Below are 16,875 nucleotides of genomic sequence, written 5' to 3' on the forward strand. Positions count from 1 at the left end.
CTGAGGTTTCCAGCTTGTTGGACTGAGCTGCTACTGGATACTGTGGCTCTCCAGAATGCACATGGCCATTGTGGACTATCCTGCCTCTGATCCTGTGAGCCTCTAACAAATCCCCTTGAATAATTATATGCATAAAACACACACACACACACACACACACACACACACACAGTTCCCCTACAGAACCCTAAACAATACAAACCCCCAAAAGTCGTATGCTGAAACCTAATTCCCAAAAAGATGGTATTTGGAGGTAGGGCCTTTGGGAGATACCTGAGAAAACCTGCATGAATGGGATTAGAACCCTTATAAGAAGGAGCACAGAGAGCAATTCTGTACTTTCCATTACACGAGGACATGCCAAGACAAAGGTGCTCAAGGAAGTCACCACCTCACAGGATAGGGAACCTGCCAGTGCCTTGGTCTGGGACTTCCAGGATCCAAACTGTGATAAATTCCTGCTGCTTGTATTGCTTTTGCTGCTTCTGCAGCCAGAACTGTTGCCCCTCTGCCACCCTGCCTTGGAACCAGCTGATTATGGACTGAAGCCTCTACAAACTCTCAAATCTAATCCAAGTGAAAATGAAGAAAAGCCCAGTCTCAGCTTACAAAGTCTGATGAAATGCAGCATTTGGGTTCACAAGAACTTGATACTTTTGAAAGTGCAGATTATACTGCTGCTATAACCTTCCTCAATAAGATTGTAGAGGTTTGTGTTTGGCATGCAGAACTACGGGAACTTCAAGCTGAATGTTTTATAAAAGAAGGAGAACCTTGGAAAGCTGTAAGTGACTTAAAAGCTGCCCCCAAATTGAAGAATGATAATACTGAGGCATTTTATAAAACCAGCACACTGTACTACCAACTAGGAAACCATGAGCTGTCCCTCAGTGAAGATCGTGACCGTCTTAAACCTGATCAGGATCATAAAACGTGTTTTGCACACTATAAACAAGTGAAGAGACTTAATAAGCTGATTGAGTCAGCTGAAGAGCTTATCAGAGATGGCAGATACATAGATGCCTCGGCAAATATGAGCCTGTCATGAAAAGGGCCCAACACTGCTGAATAGAAAGTTCTTTCAGAAGAAAGGATTTGTCAGCACTTTTCTAAGGATGAGAAGCCTGATGAAGCTACTAGAGTGTGTTCTGAAGTTTTACAGATGGAACCTGACAATGTGAATGCTCTGAAAGATTGAGCTGGGGCCTATTTAATAGAAGAAATGTGTGATAAAGCTATTCACGATTACAAAGCTGCTCAGGAACAAAATGAAAATTCAGGAAGGTCTAGAGAAAGTACAGAGACTATTGAAACAGTAACAGAAATGAGATTATTATAAAATCTTGGGGGTAAAAAGAAATGCCCGAAAGCAAGAAATTATTAAAGCATACCGAAAATTAGCACTGCAGTGGCCCCCAGATAACTTTCAGAATGAAGAAGAAAAAAGCTAGAAAAAATTCATTGACATAGCAGCTGCTGAAGAAGTCCCCTAGGATCCAGAAAGGAGGAAGAAGTGTGATGATGGAGAAGATCCTCTGGATGCCAAAAGCCAACGAGGAGGCGGCATCAACCCTTTTCACAGAAGCTGGAACTCAGGCAAGGGTTCAATCCTTTCAGTTCAGGAGGACCATTTAGATTTAAACTCCACTTCAGGCCAGGGATTTAGCTCAGTGGTTCCAGTGCCTGCCTCGCAAGCACAAGGTTCCGAGTTCGATCCCCGGTACCAAAAACCAAACAAACAAAACTAAACAAAACAAAAAATAAATTCCATTTCAATTAAACCAACTGTTTTCTGCAAAAAAAAAAAAAAAAATTTCCAGCTGTCCAGAAGGTGTCCAGCCCACAATGCGTTGGTTAGAGCAGCCCAAAAGGAGCATGACCAGGGCCACTACTCTGCACATGGCCCAATGAATGGTAAAGGGCGAGTGAGATAAAAAACCATACAGGAGAGTACAGTGGCACTAATGGGACTGTGGAAGAGGATGGCACGAAGGGCTTCTCGGGAAAGGCAGATTTGTTCTGGCCCTGACAGCACAGATCCAGTTTCAAAAGTTGAATATAAAGGGCAGGGGGCAGGGAGGTTGCCCTGGTGGGGGAAGAAATAAGAACGAGGCCCAGAAACCATGAGGCGTGAAGTGGCACCAGGGGACAAACAGTAGAATATCTTGGTTGAGGAAAATGTTCACAAAAGAAGGAAAAAGTGAGAGTGGAAATAAAATGAGAAGGACCAAGTGCTCTCAACTGTTTCTAAAGCTAACTGGCCTCAGGATGTGTTTTAGCCTTATAATGTATGGATGGAGCTTTTGAATGTGCCTACATATGATGGCATAGATGGCATCGATGTGACAACACACTGTGATGTCATGGTACATGACACCACGCTATGATGCCATGCTGTGTGGCATCATGATATGGTGTCATGCTGTGCGACACCACGCTATGACATCACGCTATGAGAATAAGGAGAGTACTGGACTACAGGCAGGAGCTGCGAGTGTACCATCAGATGAACTGCAAGAAAGGATTAAAATTTGAGTTTTCCTCATTTTCAGCACATCTACTCATAGAAAACCAAAACATTTCATTAAAAACAAATTATGTATATTAAATATCTTCCATTTATATTTCTATTATATAAAATAACATACAAAAATATTTTTACTCGACAAGGCAGTCTTTTCCCCACAATGCAGCCTTTTGATGCTCCGAGTAATGTTGTGGGTCAGGTTCGCATATCAGGGGCTGCATCGAGTCTACTCCTTCATATGTTTTCATTTTTATAACAGGAAAACTGCATTTCACAAGTATGCTGCGGCTCAGGAAGTACTGCACATTTCACAGTATCCAAGTGCTTTTTAAGTTGGTTGGTCCCAAATCACTGGGATGTCTCCATGCCGCTCACCTCCAGAATGCCAATTTCAGGAGCAAAGGATAGGAGGCCCAGAGAGAAGAGGAATTGGGCTACTTGTCACCTCTCAGCTTCCAGAGGAGAAGGCTAGCCAAGTTCTGGGTGACAAGAGCATACGGGGCCAGTACGTGACCCGAGGCACAGCCTGGGGTTGGGATAGGCACAGCAGGCAACTCCCAAGGCAGAGGCAGCGGCACACCTAGGGCCAGGCGTGTCGGCCCAGTTGCTGCAGGCTTCAGTCAACACATCCAACCTACTGATTTGGAATGAGTGACCCTCTGGGTCACTCAGTTTTCCTCTTCTATGAAATGGGGCTGAATATTGTGCCTTCCTAAGAAGATTGGAGCATTAAATGATGAAATATGTGTAGAGAGTTTATAATGGTGCCCAGTGAAGTGTGAGTTTGTCCTAGGGGTCAGACCAGCGATGTAGCTGGGGGTGGGCTACCGCCCCCTCACTGCTCCTCAGCCTCGCCAGGACCCCCTCCACACGTGCAACTCCCCAGTCTCTGATGCTCTGCCCCAGGAGTCTGCATGGCTTGCCCCCCCTACTCTAGAACTTGGTTGGATGTCACCTTCACAGTGGGATCTTCCCTCGACACCAACTGACTCCCCCATCCTCCTCCTCTGCAGGATTTCTCTCCATATCACATAGTACCATCTCTGACACATCATATTCTTATTTCAAAATAATTGCCTGAGCCAGGCACTATGGTGCATGACTGTAATCCCAGCTACATGGGAGGCTGAGGCAGGAGGGTGGCAAGTTCCAGGACAGCTGAGCAACAGTGAGGCTCTGCTTCAAAATAAAAAATGAAAAGGGCTGAGGGTGTAGCCTAGTGTTACAGTGACCCTGGATTCAATCTCCAGACAGGAAGAAAAAAAAGTCTGCACTTCTCCACCCATTGGCACCAGTGAACTGTAAGCTCTGTGAAGGCGGATATTTTTGTTTTGTTCACTGATACGATCCTGGTACTTGGAATAGCACTGGTATCCTGAAGGCACTCAACAGATACTCACAAATGAATATTTTACAATGTATCTATTCTACTCATGCACATTTAGACATATATGCTGCTTCCAATTTTTGCTATTACAAACAATGGCGCAATGAACATTTGGGGGTATGTTTCCTTGTATACATGTGAGTTTATCTAGTACTGAAGAATGAGTTAAGCACATCTTTAATTTTCCAGGTATTACCAATCAACTCTCCAATGTAGTACTTATCTGTACTCACCTACAAGGCATGAGATTTCTGTTCACTTTCTTGACAGCACTTGGTATTGTCAGACTTTTTAGTTTGTTGATAATCAGAGTAAAACACAGTATTTCACTTTTCATTTGCATTTACTAATGAGCTTAAATGCCTTTTCATGTGTTTATTGATCACTTCAATTTTTCCTCTGTGAATCACCTGTTCATATTTTTGGCTCACCATTTTTTGGTGAGGTTTTACATTTACTAAAGGTATTAAAAGTAGGAGAAGTATGCTCTGCAGAGTGAATGCAGGTCAACTGAGGTAGGAAAAGAAGTAGCTTTGCAGAGGGCAGAGCAGACTGCTGAGAAAGCAAGCACACAGTGGCCTTTTGCTCACATTCCTAATATTCTGGACAGCCATCTGTTTTCAGTTATGTGTCTTCTCCAGTCTTTATTGTCTTGCTTTTTTCCCCACAAGCCCTTATCACTAAGCTGCAGCCTTGGCCTTTTATTTTTTTTACTTTGAGACAGGATCTTGCTAAATTGCTAAATTGTCTAGGCCAAGTTTGAACTTGCGATGCCCCTGCCTCAGCCTCCCAGGATGGTGAGATTACAGGTGACCATCACCACATCTGGCTGTTTGTTTGTTTTTTAACTTTTCAGAAAGTGGTTTTTGATGCCAACATATGTTGGCATTCCATTTCTTAACATGTTCTTGCCAGCTTGAACCACTGATGGTATAAGTCACAAATGGGTGTGACTATTCCATTGGGCAATTGTATTGTTGGTGGTTGGTATAAATTGATCTAATCACTTTTATCAGTCTTCTTACTAATAAAATTAAATCAGAGCTGCTTGGAAGTGAGACATATAAATTATGGGCCCCATCAAGAGCATCTTAAATGCAAATTATCCCATGTCAATTAATATTAAAGATGTTCAGAAATTGTCTTCCATATATGATTTTAAAGTACATTTTTGGAAAAATACCCAGGCATTTATTTTCAGCAAGATCTATGGTTACCTTATAGAATACCAGTCTTCCACAGGCAGATGTGGGAAACATTCCTTTAAGAAATAGAGAAGGACAGGTGGCTTTCAAGCAAGGCACAGACGTGATGGAAACAGCACATGGGAACAGAGAATACTTCTACTCTCTTACGGTTCCGTGGGGAACTTTTTACTCCAACATCTTGAGTTTACATAGTTGTTCAAGAACTCTTGACTGACTTACACATGGAAATGGAATTTCCATTCCATTGAAGTTCTTGCTTAATCAAAACACTTGACTAGGCTGAAATCGTTCTGCGCTGCCACTCCACCAAGCTCACTAGGGCTTGGGAAGCCCATTTCTGAAGGGTGAGGGAGCTCTGCATTTTTAGCTTCACACCCTAAATGTTTAATGTAGCTGTAATATTCTTGTTATTTTAAAGGACTTAAGGTTCTAGAGTGAAATAATGGGACTTGGTCAGTATGTTCCTTTTATCTTACCTACAGGTTTGATGATTACCAACTGATGTTAAATGCTTAGACTCCGATGAGCCCAAAGCCCCTCCCTCAGCTCTGTCAAGGAAGTTCCTGAGTCTGTACCATGCTTGATGCTTTCCTGGTCGGAAGAGTAAGACACTGCTTCCTGAAACTCAATTCTGATGGTCTTCGTTCCTTCTCCATGACAGTCTCAGGTGAACGATGCTCATAGTTTAGTAATGTTTAATTTCTCCACTGATTCCCACATCCTGCTTCATTTGATTTCTATTCATCTGAACATGATTCTAGATTCTAGATTACCAGAATTAATAGTAAGGTTGTCCAGGCATTATTAGCTAAACAGTAACTATAACTTATCCATACCAACCAAAAATATGCTATTTCAACATAAACTAATTTAGCTTAAGAAGAAATTATCACCTTTTAAAATATAATGATTATTGATAACTTTTAAAATTTTATTTATTTCTGGTGCTAGAGATTGAATCCAGGGTCTTACACTACTGATAATTTTTTTTTTCCTGTGGCACTGGAAATTGAATCCAGGGCCTCATAATATATATATATATTTTTTTGGTACCGGGGATCGAACTCAGGTCCTTGTGCTGTGAGGCAAGCGCTGGAACCACTGAGCTAAATCCCTGGCCCAATAATATTTTATTTGTTTGCTTGGGCTGTTGGTTTGGTTTTTGTTTTTTTGTACCAGAGATCGAACGCGGCTCTGGACCTTGCGCTTGCAAGGCAGGCAACGCAACCACTGAGCTAAATCCCCAACCTGGTTTGGTTTTTTTTTGAAGCAGGGTCTCACTATATAGCCCAGACTGGCCTCAAACTCACAACAATCCTCCTGCCTCAGCCTCCCAATTACTGATATTACAGGCACGTGCAATCACACCTGGCTCATAATAATGTTTTAATGAAAGGAATTAATAATTTCTAAGTGCCGGGGATTTAGCTGAGTGGTTTCGCCACTTGCCTTGCAAGCGCAAGGTCCCAAGTTCAATCCCTGGTACCAAAAAAAAAAAGAAACAGGAGGTAATAATTTCTAAGTAATCAAACAAAGAAAATAGTGGAATAAGGTTGTACACAACTATCATCTCAGCTACTCAGGAGGTTGAGACAAGAAGATCATAAGTTCAAGACCAGCTTGGGCAACTTAGAGAGACCCTTTCTCAAAACAAAAATAGAAAGGGCCAAGGATGTGCTCAGTGGCACTTACCTAGCATATTTTAGATCCTGGGTTCAATCTCCACTATCAAAAAAAAGAGGGGGAGAGACAATATGAGAAATTTCTAAAAACATGAAAAAAGTTGGCGTGGTGGCACACACCTGTAATCCCAGCACTGGGGAGGCTGAGGCAGGAGGTTCACCTCGAGTCTGAGAGCAGCCTGGGCTGCACAGTGAGACCCTGTCTGAAAAAACAAAAACAAAAATCCAAAATAAAGATATAATTTAAAACCATTCAACCTAAGATGCCTACAGCTCACATCTGTATAAAGGAAAAATAATTCTGTGATAAATTAACTGATGAAGAATCAGGAACAATGATCTGTTTTACTAATAAATACGTATTTGTATTTTTATCACCATCCTGTAAATCTTCTCTTTTTAGTTAATAAAATAGTATCAATTATTTCCTTCTGTTCATAAGATTTAGCTATGAAGAGATTCATTATCCACCATAAACAAGATCCAACACATAAAATTAAGTTTAATACCATAGCACTTTGAGTTCCAGAAACACATCTGGCTCTTCGAGTTTCTCTTCATCTTATCCTAATTTATACTAGGATCTGTCTTTCTCTCTTTATGATATCGCTAAATTTGTGCAAAAGGTTGTTTTACTTGGCAGAAAACAAACCCTGTCTTATAACTTGGGGCCTGCTCTCTGTCAGACTGGACTGGAGGAATAGTAAGGTGCTCCGCTCCCCAGGGAGAGGTTCACAGGGTCGCTGGCAGGGGTGTGGAGTTGCTGGGAAGCACATATGGAAATTCTTAAATTCGAGGGACTCTGTAAATAGCATCACCTCAAGAACATGTCCCATTGAAAATTGAAAAATTTCACAAATACAGGAATCTTCTAAATTGCCATCAAGACTCCAGGAACATTTTTCTTTTTTCAGACCTTATTAAATGAGTCAAACTTGCAAAATTAGAAAACAAAACTAAAGAATGTAGCATGAAAACACACATTCCTTTTTGTAGTGTCCTATTCCAGTGATAAATGGAAACAGTAACATTTATTACTATGGTTGTCTAATACGCTAACATTTGACACTGAGACTTACGAATAAAAGAGTATGGAGCAGGGGAGAAAGTCAAGGTTTTACAGGGATGATTAAAAATAAAATGTTGGAGCTGGGCATGGTGGAGCACATGGTGGGTAATCTCAGCACTTGGCAGGCTGAGGCAGGAGGATCACCACGAGTTCCGGGCCAGCCTGGGCTACATAGTGAGACCCTGTCTCAACTCCCGCCGCATAAAATAAATAAATAAAATATTGGAGAAGTATGCAGAAAAGAGCATAAACTTTTTGCCTACAAAGATTAGTGATAAGCAAGGTCACAAATACAAGGTTATATTGACCAAAAGAAAAAGATCTGAAAATCCCAAATACACCTGATGATTTCTAAAAGCTGTTATATGGGAATACATGAGTGGCACTATAGTTTAAAGGAAATATAAGGTGATCCTCCTTTTCAGAGTTGGTAAAATAAATCCCCAGCAATTGTTCCTGTTATTTGAGGAAAATGGCAAGATCCAGTTTCCTTTCTTTCGGTCGAGTATAGATCTCTCTCCTACCTGTCCAGCACTCACACCTGCAGAGTCACACCTTCAGATTACGTGACAGATGAGGCACTGGCCCAGAAGGGTACAGCTGCACCCAGCGAGGGTAAAATCCTTCCTCTCCGTGGCACGGACTCTCTTGTCCAATCATACAATCACCCTGGGATTCAGGCCCTTCCCCTCTTCCTCTCTACCTTCTGCCAAGTGCTCATTATTATTATTTTTTTTTTCTGACAGCAATTTAGACTCTGGCTACTCAAAAAATATGAACGGTCTTTTTCCTTTAGGAGCTCAGTGGTGGAAAAATATCAATAGGGAAACAATTAAATACAATGTAACATCATACACTTCTCTACTACAATTGACAAAGATTGAGAAGAATAACAGTGATATCCAGTGTTTCTAACCTGTGAAGATCAGAGCATGAAGACATTATTGCTCAAGCTCAAATTAGGAACTACTGTTGTGGAAGGTAATTTCGTACTATGTATTAAAAGCCTTTAAAAATGAATACAGTCTGCTTCAGCAGCCCTACAGCTCCCCATTAGCCTAAGGAAAAAAACATACAGAATTACAAAGACGCTAGCACATATTATAGCACTGCAGATTACAGGTGATTGGTTAAACTAATTTTGCTACAGCCATGTAATAGAATACTAATAATCATCATTAAGAAGACTGCAGATTTATAAAGCAGTGAGTAGAAAATGTTTTTGACACATTTTTGAGTGGAAAAGTAGGTGGTAAAACATCATATATAGTTGGGTGCAGTGGCACATACCTATCATCCCAGCTTCTTGGAAAGCTGAGGCAAGAGGATTCCTTGACCCTACAAGTTCAAGACCAGACTAGGCAACATAGTGAGACCCTGTCTCAAAACAAAACAACAGTGTCTCTCCCTCGAGGGCCTATGCTCTATTTCTTTGAATGTATACTTTTAAAATTCTGCCAAATAAATCTCTTCATGCCTCTAAACAAAACAACAGAACAATAACAAGAACAAACAACAATAATAAAAATCTATAGGTAGCCAGGGATTTAGCTCAGTGGTTTTGCTGCCTGCTGTGCAAGCACAAGGACCAGAGTTCAATCCCCCATACCAAAAAAAAAAAAAAAAAAAATCTATAGGTAAAAACATAGCTGTGATGAAACTGGCCTCTATACTCTTCCTCTTAAAACCTGTGACATCAGTTTAAGGCTGAGGAAAAACAGACAGATTCCAACAGTGGGCCATCCTACATGACACCTGACCAGTACTCCTCAGAGTGGTCAGGGTCATCCAAACAAGGAAAGTTCTAGAATCTGTCACAGCCAAGAGGAGCTTAAGGAAATTAGACAACTAACAGTAATGTGGTTACCTGGATGGGATTCTGAAACAGAAAAGGACACTAGGTAACAATAGTGCAAACTGGGTAATCCTGGGACTTTAGTTAATGCCGTGTCTGCACTGCATCATTAATTGCAGCAAATGTGTTATACTAACACAAGATGTTTGTAATGTACGTGGGATGAATGTGGGAGCTCTATACTGTCTTTCTGATTTTTCTGTAGATCTAGAAATGCTTTTAAATATAAAGTATATTTAATAAAAATAATATCGTATAAACTATTTTTAGAATATGTTTATAATATATGCACAGGAAAAAGTGTAGAAATATATACAACAAGGTGTTAATTTTTTTCAATCAGTTTTACTGAGCTATAATTTATATAAAGTGGTACCTTGGTTCACAAATTCAATTCTCACCACAATTCTGGTCACAAACCCAACTGGATGAGAACCAAATCAAATTTCCACATAAGGTCAACACTGAACCTAACCATTGAATCTGATTCAGTTCTCATCCAACTTGGTTTGCAACCAGAATTGTGGAGTCAAGTTCATGAACTTTAGTACCACTGTATATAATTATATATATTTGTGTGGTAGAGTGTACACTTAGTATGTGTGTGGCCCTGGATTCAATCCCCATACCCAAACTATACACACACACACACACACACACACACACACACACACACATACAGAATTGTGTAACTTTCTCCACAGTCAAGATTTAGGACATATCTATCAGTCCTCAGGCCCTTTTAGGACAGACCTTAGCAAACATAGTTTCTTTCTCCATAGTTTCTGCCTTTTCCAGAAGGTCACATAAATGGAATCATAAAAGGATGTGTTCTATTGATTAAAGTTTTTCCCTAGAATGTGAGATTATGGGTAATTTCCTTCTTCTTGTTATCTTGATAATATTTTATAATTTTCTTTTTTTTTAGACAGGATCTTGCTATCTAATTTTCTATAATAAACATTAGTTTTTCAATCTAGAAAATAAGTCAACGTGTACTATATAGAGTCATATAATAAGCAAGGAGATAAAATTAGTAGAGCATGTATGAGAAAAACTCTCTTTTAAGATATTTAAGTTATAAGTTGGGTATGGTACCACAGGCCTGTGATGCTAGCACTAGAGAGGCTGAGACAGGAAGATTTTGAGTCTGAGGCTAGTGTGGCCTCATAGTGAGTTGGACTGCACAACAAGATTGTCTCTTAAATTTTTTTTAAAAAGGAAAAGTTGCAAAATTAATTAACTAAGGAGTTAATTTTGACAGACCATGTAAGTTAAGACATGGAGTCTAGGGTGCCAGAGGTGGCTTAAGCCATGCTGCTAACCAGTGGTGAGATTTGGGAAAGCTATTCAGTACCTTGTAACGTCAATGTCTTCATTAAAAAGTGATCAAAGATAGCACCTGTCTCCTAAGGGTGTTGAAATGCTTAGGTGAAACTGTGCACATAAGTCACTGGTATTTATGCATTTGAGCGACTGAAATTGTGTTATTTATTTGGCTTTCTCATTAGCACGCTGATATCAGGACCATCACTGTTATGCTCTGAAGAGATGCTCAGCTATGGAAGGGAACAGAATGTGGGTGTTATGGTTTATGGCTTGTGTCTAGATGTCTCTCCAAAGCTTCATGTGGTCATAGGTGGGGCTTTTTCAGAGGTGGCTGGATCTAGAGTGTGTAATGCTAGGATTGATTCAAGGTGCAATGCTAGTATCAAGGGCACTAGGATCAAGGGTGTGAGTGCTACCCGGCCTAAGTAGCCTGGATAAAAGGGATAGAAAAAGCTGGGGTCATCCCTTGTTGCTTTGGTGCCTTCTGCCTGCCATGAACTGTTTCACCTCTGTGATGCCACCCTGCCTTGGAGCCAGCCAACTATGAACTGCAACCTCTACAAACTGTGAGCTGAATAAACCTTTCCCTCTTTAACTTCGGGTACTGGGTATTTTGTCTCAGCAACAAGAAGATTAACTAAGACAGTGGGAGAGCATAGCATCACAGCAGAGCCTCCAAGGACAGATTTTGTTGTCCATCTGTGGGCTTCACTTTTCAGAGCCCACACTTCCCTCTTGGGCCCAGCAGAGCAGGTCATTCACATCCTCATGACCACACTTGTCATAGGCACTCCAAGCACTTGTTTACAAATCTGTCTTTCTTGTTAGGGTAAGACTCCTACAGACTAGGACACCAATGTCACAGCAAGCCTCGGAGGAAGGTCCTCTTCTGGCTGACTTCCTAGGAAAGAAAGGAGGCACTGAGGTCAAGTTATGTGCCCCATCCAGCAGAGCTGGAACTGGGATTTGCACCCAAACAGCTTGTTTCTGTACCAAAACACTTGGCTAACACTAATGTATTATCACATAGACAGTAGATCGTGTATAAAGATCTAGGGCTTTCTCTTCATCAAGAATCACTGCTGGTGGATTCCTGGTGCCACTAGCCTACAATCCCAGCACTCAGGAAGGCTAAGGCAGGAGGATCTCAAATCTGAGACCAACCCAGGCAACTTAGTGACATAGCAAGACTATCTCAAAATAAAAAACAAAAGGCAGGAGATATAGCTCAGTGGGAGGGCCCTGGTACTATCACAAAATAAATAAACAAATCACTGCTGGTAAATTAGAGATGGTGTCACCTATCTAGTCATGTGTCATGAGTACTGAGCTATGGTACAGTGCATGCTTAGCATCGATCAGTACTGACCATGGGAGGGACCAGCCCTGCCCCTCCCAGCATGCTTTGCACTCAGTGTTCCTGCATGTATGCCCTCACCTAACCCTATTGAGAAGAGGGTAAAATCATGACCCTCTTCCCAGCTCAGGAAACGGGCTCAGAGACTATAACTCACCAATGGCTAGAGTAATTAGGCAGCAGGATCAGAACTCTGTTCCACTAATCTTGTTTGTTTTATTTTGTTGAGACAAGATCTTGTTCTATAGTTCAAGCTGGGCTTGAACTCACTATGTAGTCCAGCCTGGCCTTGAACTCTTGGTAATCCTCCTGCCTCAGCCTCCCGAGTGCTGGCATTGCAGGCATGCACTGCCACACTCGGCTGTTCCCCTAATCTTAAATCTAGGATTCTCTCTTCTAGGACCCTCACCACCTCAAAGGTCTGCTGGGAAGGGAGAGGGTGGACAGACAGCAGCGTCAGTTTTTTCTCTGCAGGTCTCAGCTCCATTATTTCCACGCCAGAAACCTCTTTCTCCCAGCTCCTCTATGTGTTCTCTTTAATCCTCTTCCATCTTTTGTTGACTATATCCGGTTACTGCAGGTAATCCTCTCTCCCACTCTCTGACATCCTTTGTTCCCGTAAGGACTCTAAAGCAGCTCCACTCTGATGGGAGCGCACACAGTATTCACAATACCCAGATTAAGGGGAAGATCAGGACTTCACCCTGAGCCATTGTGGGCCCAGAGAACAACGGCAATGCTATTCCAGAAGGTGACCAGGCCCCTGCGGAAGCCCCTCAGCTCACCGGCCTCTGTCTCCTCAACAACCAGGCAGTGGTTTGCGGTGTCCAGTGGAGCTGTGGGCCTGTTCCAATCCCAGTGTCATTACTTAGTGGCTGTGACATAGGGCAGCTACTCAAACTCTGCTTCAATTTCCTCACCTGTAGAGGGGGATCATAATGGAATCTACCTCCTAAGGCTACTCTAAGGGTTAAATGGTTAGCTCATAGGAAACATGTAAAATGGCATCTGACAGAGGGCAAGAATGAAGAAAAAACTACTGATTTTTCCTCAAACATGAGTAGCCAATATTTTAGAAACTTTTTTCTCTTTCTTACTCTTCAAAATACTATTACAATAATCTTTTCTAAAAAAGAAAAGAAAGCTGGGGATGGTGGAGCACACCCGTAATCCCAGCACTTGGGGCGCTGAGGTAGGATCACCATGGGTTTGAGGCCAGCCTGGACCTGAACCACATAGTGAGACCATCTCAAAAAGCCAAAAAGAGGGCTGGGTATTTAGCGTAGTGGTTCCAGCGCCTGCCTTGCAAGTGCAAGGTCCCGAGTTTGATCCTCGGTACCAAAAAACAGAAGAAAACAAAAACCAACCATTTTAAAACTGCAAATACAGTGTTCCAGCCACACGTGATTGAGTATTCTCTCAAAAGTAACCTGAAGAACTGAGCACCTGGTAATACTGTTTCTATGGAAATTTTACTTTACATTCAGAAATTTATTTATAAATGTAATTTACCTCCTCTCTCCAGTACTGGAGACTAAACCCAAAGCCATAAGCAGTCTACCACTGACCTGTATCCCCAGCCCTGTAAAAATAACTTTGAAGCACAATTTATCTGGGAGATAGGGAAGCCTTATATTTAACTTAGCAGAAAAATTTTTTTGTGATAGAAATATAGATACTGGGGCTACAGGGCAATTCCTCTCCACTCACCCAAACCCGGGCAACACCCCGGGGCCAACCCTCTAACTTTTGACTTAGAGGCAGAGATAGGAAAGACAAAGACCCCTGGGCCCTCCCAAACTAGGACCCTCGGGCGCCAGACTCTCCCTGACCTTTCTCTCCCTGGAGCTCCGTCAAGGTTCAGGCGCATGGACCACATCTCACGCATCCCTTAATAACAGAGGGAATTATGGGAAAGGACATGCGCAGTAGACACAGCTGCTGTCACTCACCACCCTGTCAATCAGGCTCTTAAAGACTCAATGGGAGGCCCCCTGGACCATTTTAAATTCTGGAACCCAAGGTCTTCGGCGTTCCTGCCTTTTCCCTTTGGGTCTCCCGAGCCAGCTCACTCTGAGCGCACCATCACCTCATTAAACTTCACTAAGGGCCGGGGATTTAGCTCAGTGGTGCCGCCAACTGCCTCGCAAGCGCAAGGTCGCCTCAAAAACCTTCACTAAACTCTCCTGCTTTTTCCTTACAGTTACGTGCCATGTCCAATTCTTTGTTCACTGCGCACAAGAACCTAGAAACCCATTCTGGACCCCATCACCCAGGGCAACAATAGGATTAAGTTCATAAGCAATTCATCCTATAAAGGCCACTAAAAAAAAAGTGGCCTCTATAAAGAAAAACTTGTATATATATTTTAATACTAAATTTATTGAGACATGATGACATTATTACAAGTTACCTTTGGCCTCTACAGTTACAAAAGGTGCTCAAAGTGATGGCCATTAGCTTCCAGCACTAGTACAGAGAACTGAAGTGTGGATACATTTTTTGGGTGGACTCTGTGTTTCTGTTGCCATAGCTGCTATGTAGCAGGTTCCACTGAAAAGTATAAATCAGAGGTGAAGACTCTAGGATCCTCTTGCTTGATATTCATGGGCTTGGTCAGTGTTTTGTTTTGGTGCTGGAGACTGAGCCCAGGTCTCTTGCATAGGAGCCCTCTATGCACTCTACCCTTGAGTTCTACCTGCAACCGACTCACAAGTTGCATAACACACAGCGTATCTGTGCTACAGCTACTTTACCACCTGCACTTGCTAGAGGTAACTGCATGTTCCTGAAGATGTTACTCAGCCATCTAGCTAACCCGCTTGGGTAGGATACAAAGAACAGTAAAGTTAGGCTGAATAGAAGAAAGGAAAGCCTATCAGTGACTTCCCTTTATCTCCCCAAATGAGGCAGCACCATCTTTACCTTGCAGGCCTGGTGAAAGTTCTGTTTCTGTTGGAATTGACAACTATAAAATATTATTACTAGAGTTAGCAAAGAAAAATGAGTTTTCCAGTTAAATTTTAATTTCGGGTAAATAGGGAATACTTTCTTCCTATAAGTATGTCCTGTGCAATATTAGGAAAAAAATCAAAGGAAAATATTCTTGTTTACCTGAAGTTCAAATTTAACTGGGCTGGGCTGGGGATTTAGTTCAGTGGTTCCAGTGCCCGCCTTGCAAACACAAGGTCCTGAGTTCGATCCCCGTTACCAAAAAAACCCCAACAAATTTAACTGGCCTAAATCTAGGTGTGGTCCACGCTTGTAATCCCAGCACTTGGGAGGCTGAGGCAGGAGGATCGCTGTGAGTTCAAGGCCAACCTAGGCTACATAGTGCGTTCAAGGCCAGTCTGAACTAAAGAGAACCTGCCTCAAAACAATTTTTAAATTTTTATTTATTTATTTATTTTTGGTACCGGGGATCAAACTCGGGACCTTTTGCTTTCAAGGCAGGTGGCGGAACCACTGAGCTAAATTCCCAGGCCTAAAACAATTTTTTAAATTGGCCATTCTGTATTTAATTTGATCAACCCTATTTGTTGGGAGAGGAATGTATTTATTTCTAATACTACCTCATATCCATATTTTGAAGAAGCTCATGTTTTCGTTAAAAAAAAAAAAAGCACTACAACAATTTGTACATACTTTCAAGATTTTGGAAACTGCCAATTCTACTGGTAGAATTACTACCAGTAATTGTCATTTGTATTGAAACTGGGGATGAAATCCATAATCTCATGTAATTACATTTTATAATTTATTGCATCTGTACAATTACAGAAGTAAGCTACAGAACAGAATTTTCTTTTTAAAGCATTTATCTTTTGTCAAAGAGTTAATGAGACCCGGTGTTTCAAAATAATTTCCTATGAGAAAACACTGCCACCTGGAGGTCAGAGGCCGGTATGACTGAGTAAACCGAGTCCTAGCTCTGGAATGAGAAATGTTTCAGTGCCCTTTGATATAATGCCTTTCTGGCTCTTGCCAACATGAGTCTAATTTCTCCCCGTATATTTATTCATTTAGTGAGCGTTTCCTAAGCTTGTATCATATTCAAGACACCGTGCTGGACTTTGTGAATATAAACACGTAGTTCTTTCCTTCAGTTGCTAACACACTAGTTGGAAAGGGGTGGATTACCAGATATCACCCCAGATTAAGATTAAAATGCAATTAAATCTCACCCTATTTTATATGGCAGAAAGCATCTCTCCCTCTTTCTAAGATTACAGGGTAGAAAGTGGTTTGTAATTTTCCCATTTTTCTTGGAAGCTAAACTCCTGCATCATCTGACACAGACCAATATAACAGACTTTCTTACCGAAACACATCTCCCTTCCCTTCTTCTCCACCAAACGTGCCAGAGACATGGAAGACAACCTTCTCCCTTTGACTTCCACAACCACGTATATTCATGGAAAGCTCTGAGCTTACAGAGGGTTTCTCTCTTTTTTTTCCTGT

The 16,875-nt window shown here is 41.6% G+C and overlaps 1 pseudogene; it reads left to right on the forward strand.

Annotated features, from left to right (window-relative positions):
- The first annotated feature begins 287 nt into the window (after positions 1 to 287).
- LOC101713443 (dnaJ homolog subfamily C member 3 pseudogene) lies at positions 288 to 1,666 on the forward strand (annotated as a pseudogene).
- The last annotated feature ends 15,209 nt before the right edge of the window (positions 1,667 to 16,875 follow it).

The sequence above is a fragment of the Heterocephalus glaber genome, unplaced genomic scaffold, assembly GCF_053883595.1.
Source record: "Heterocephalus glaber isolate CG9 unplaced genomic scaffold, H.glaber_assembly_v1.0 deba00001550, whole genome shotgun sequence".
In the NCBI taxonomy this organism is placed as follows: domain Eukaryota; kingdom Metazoa; phylum Chordata; class Mammalia; order Rodentia; family Bathyergidae; genus Heterocephalus; species Heterocephalus glaber.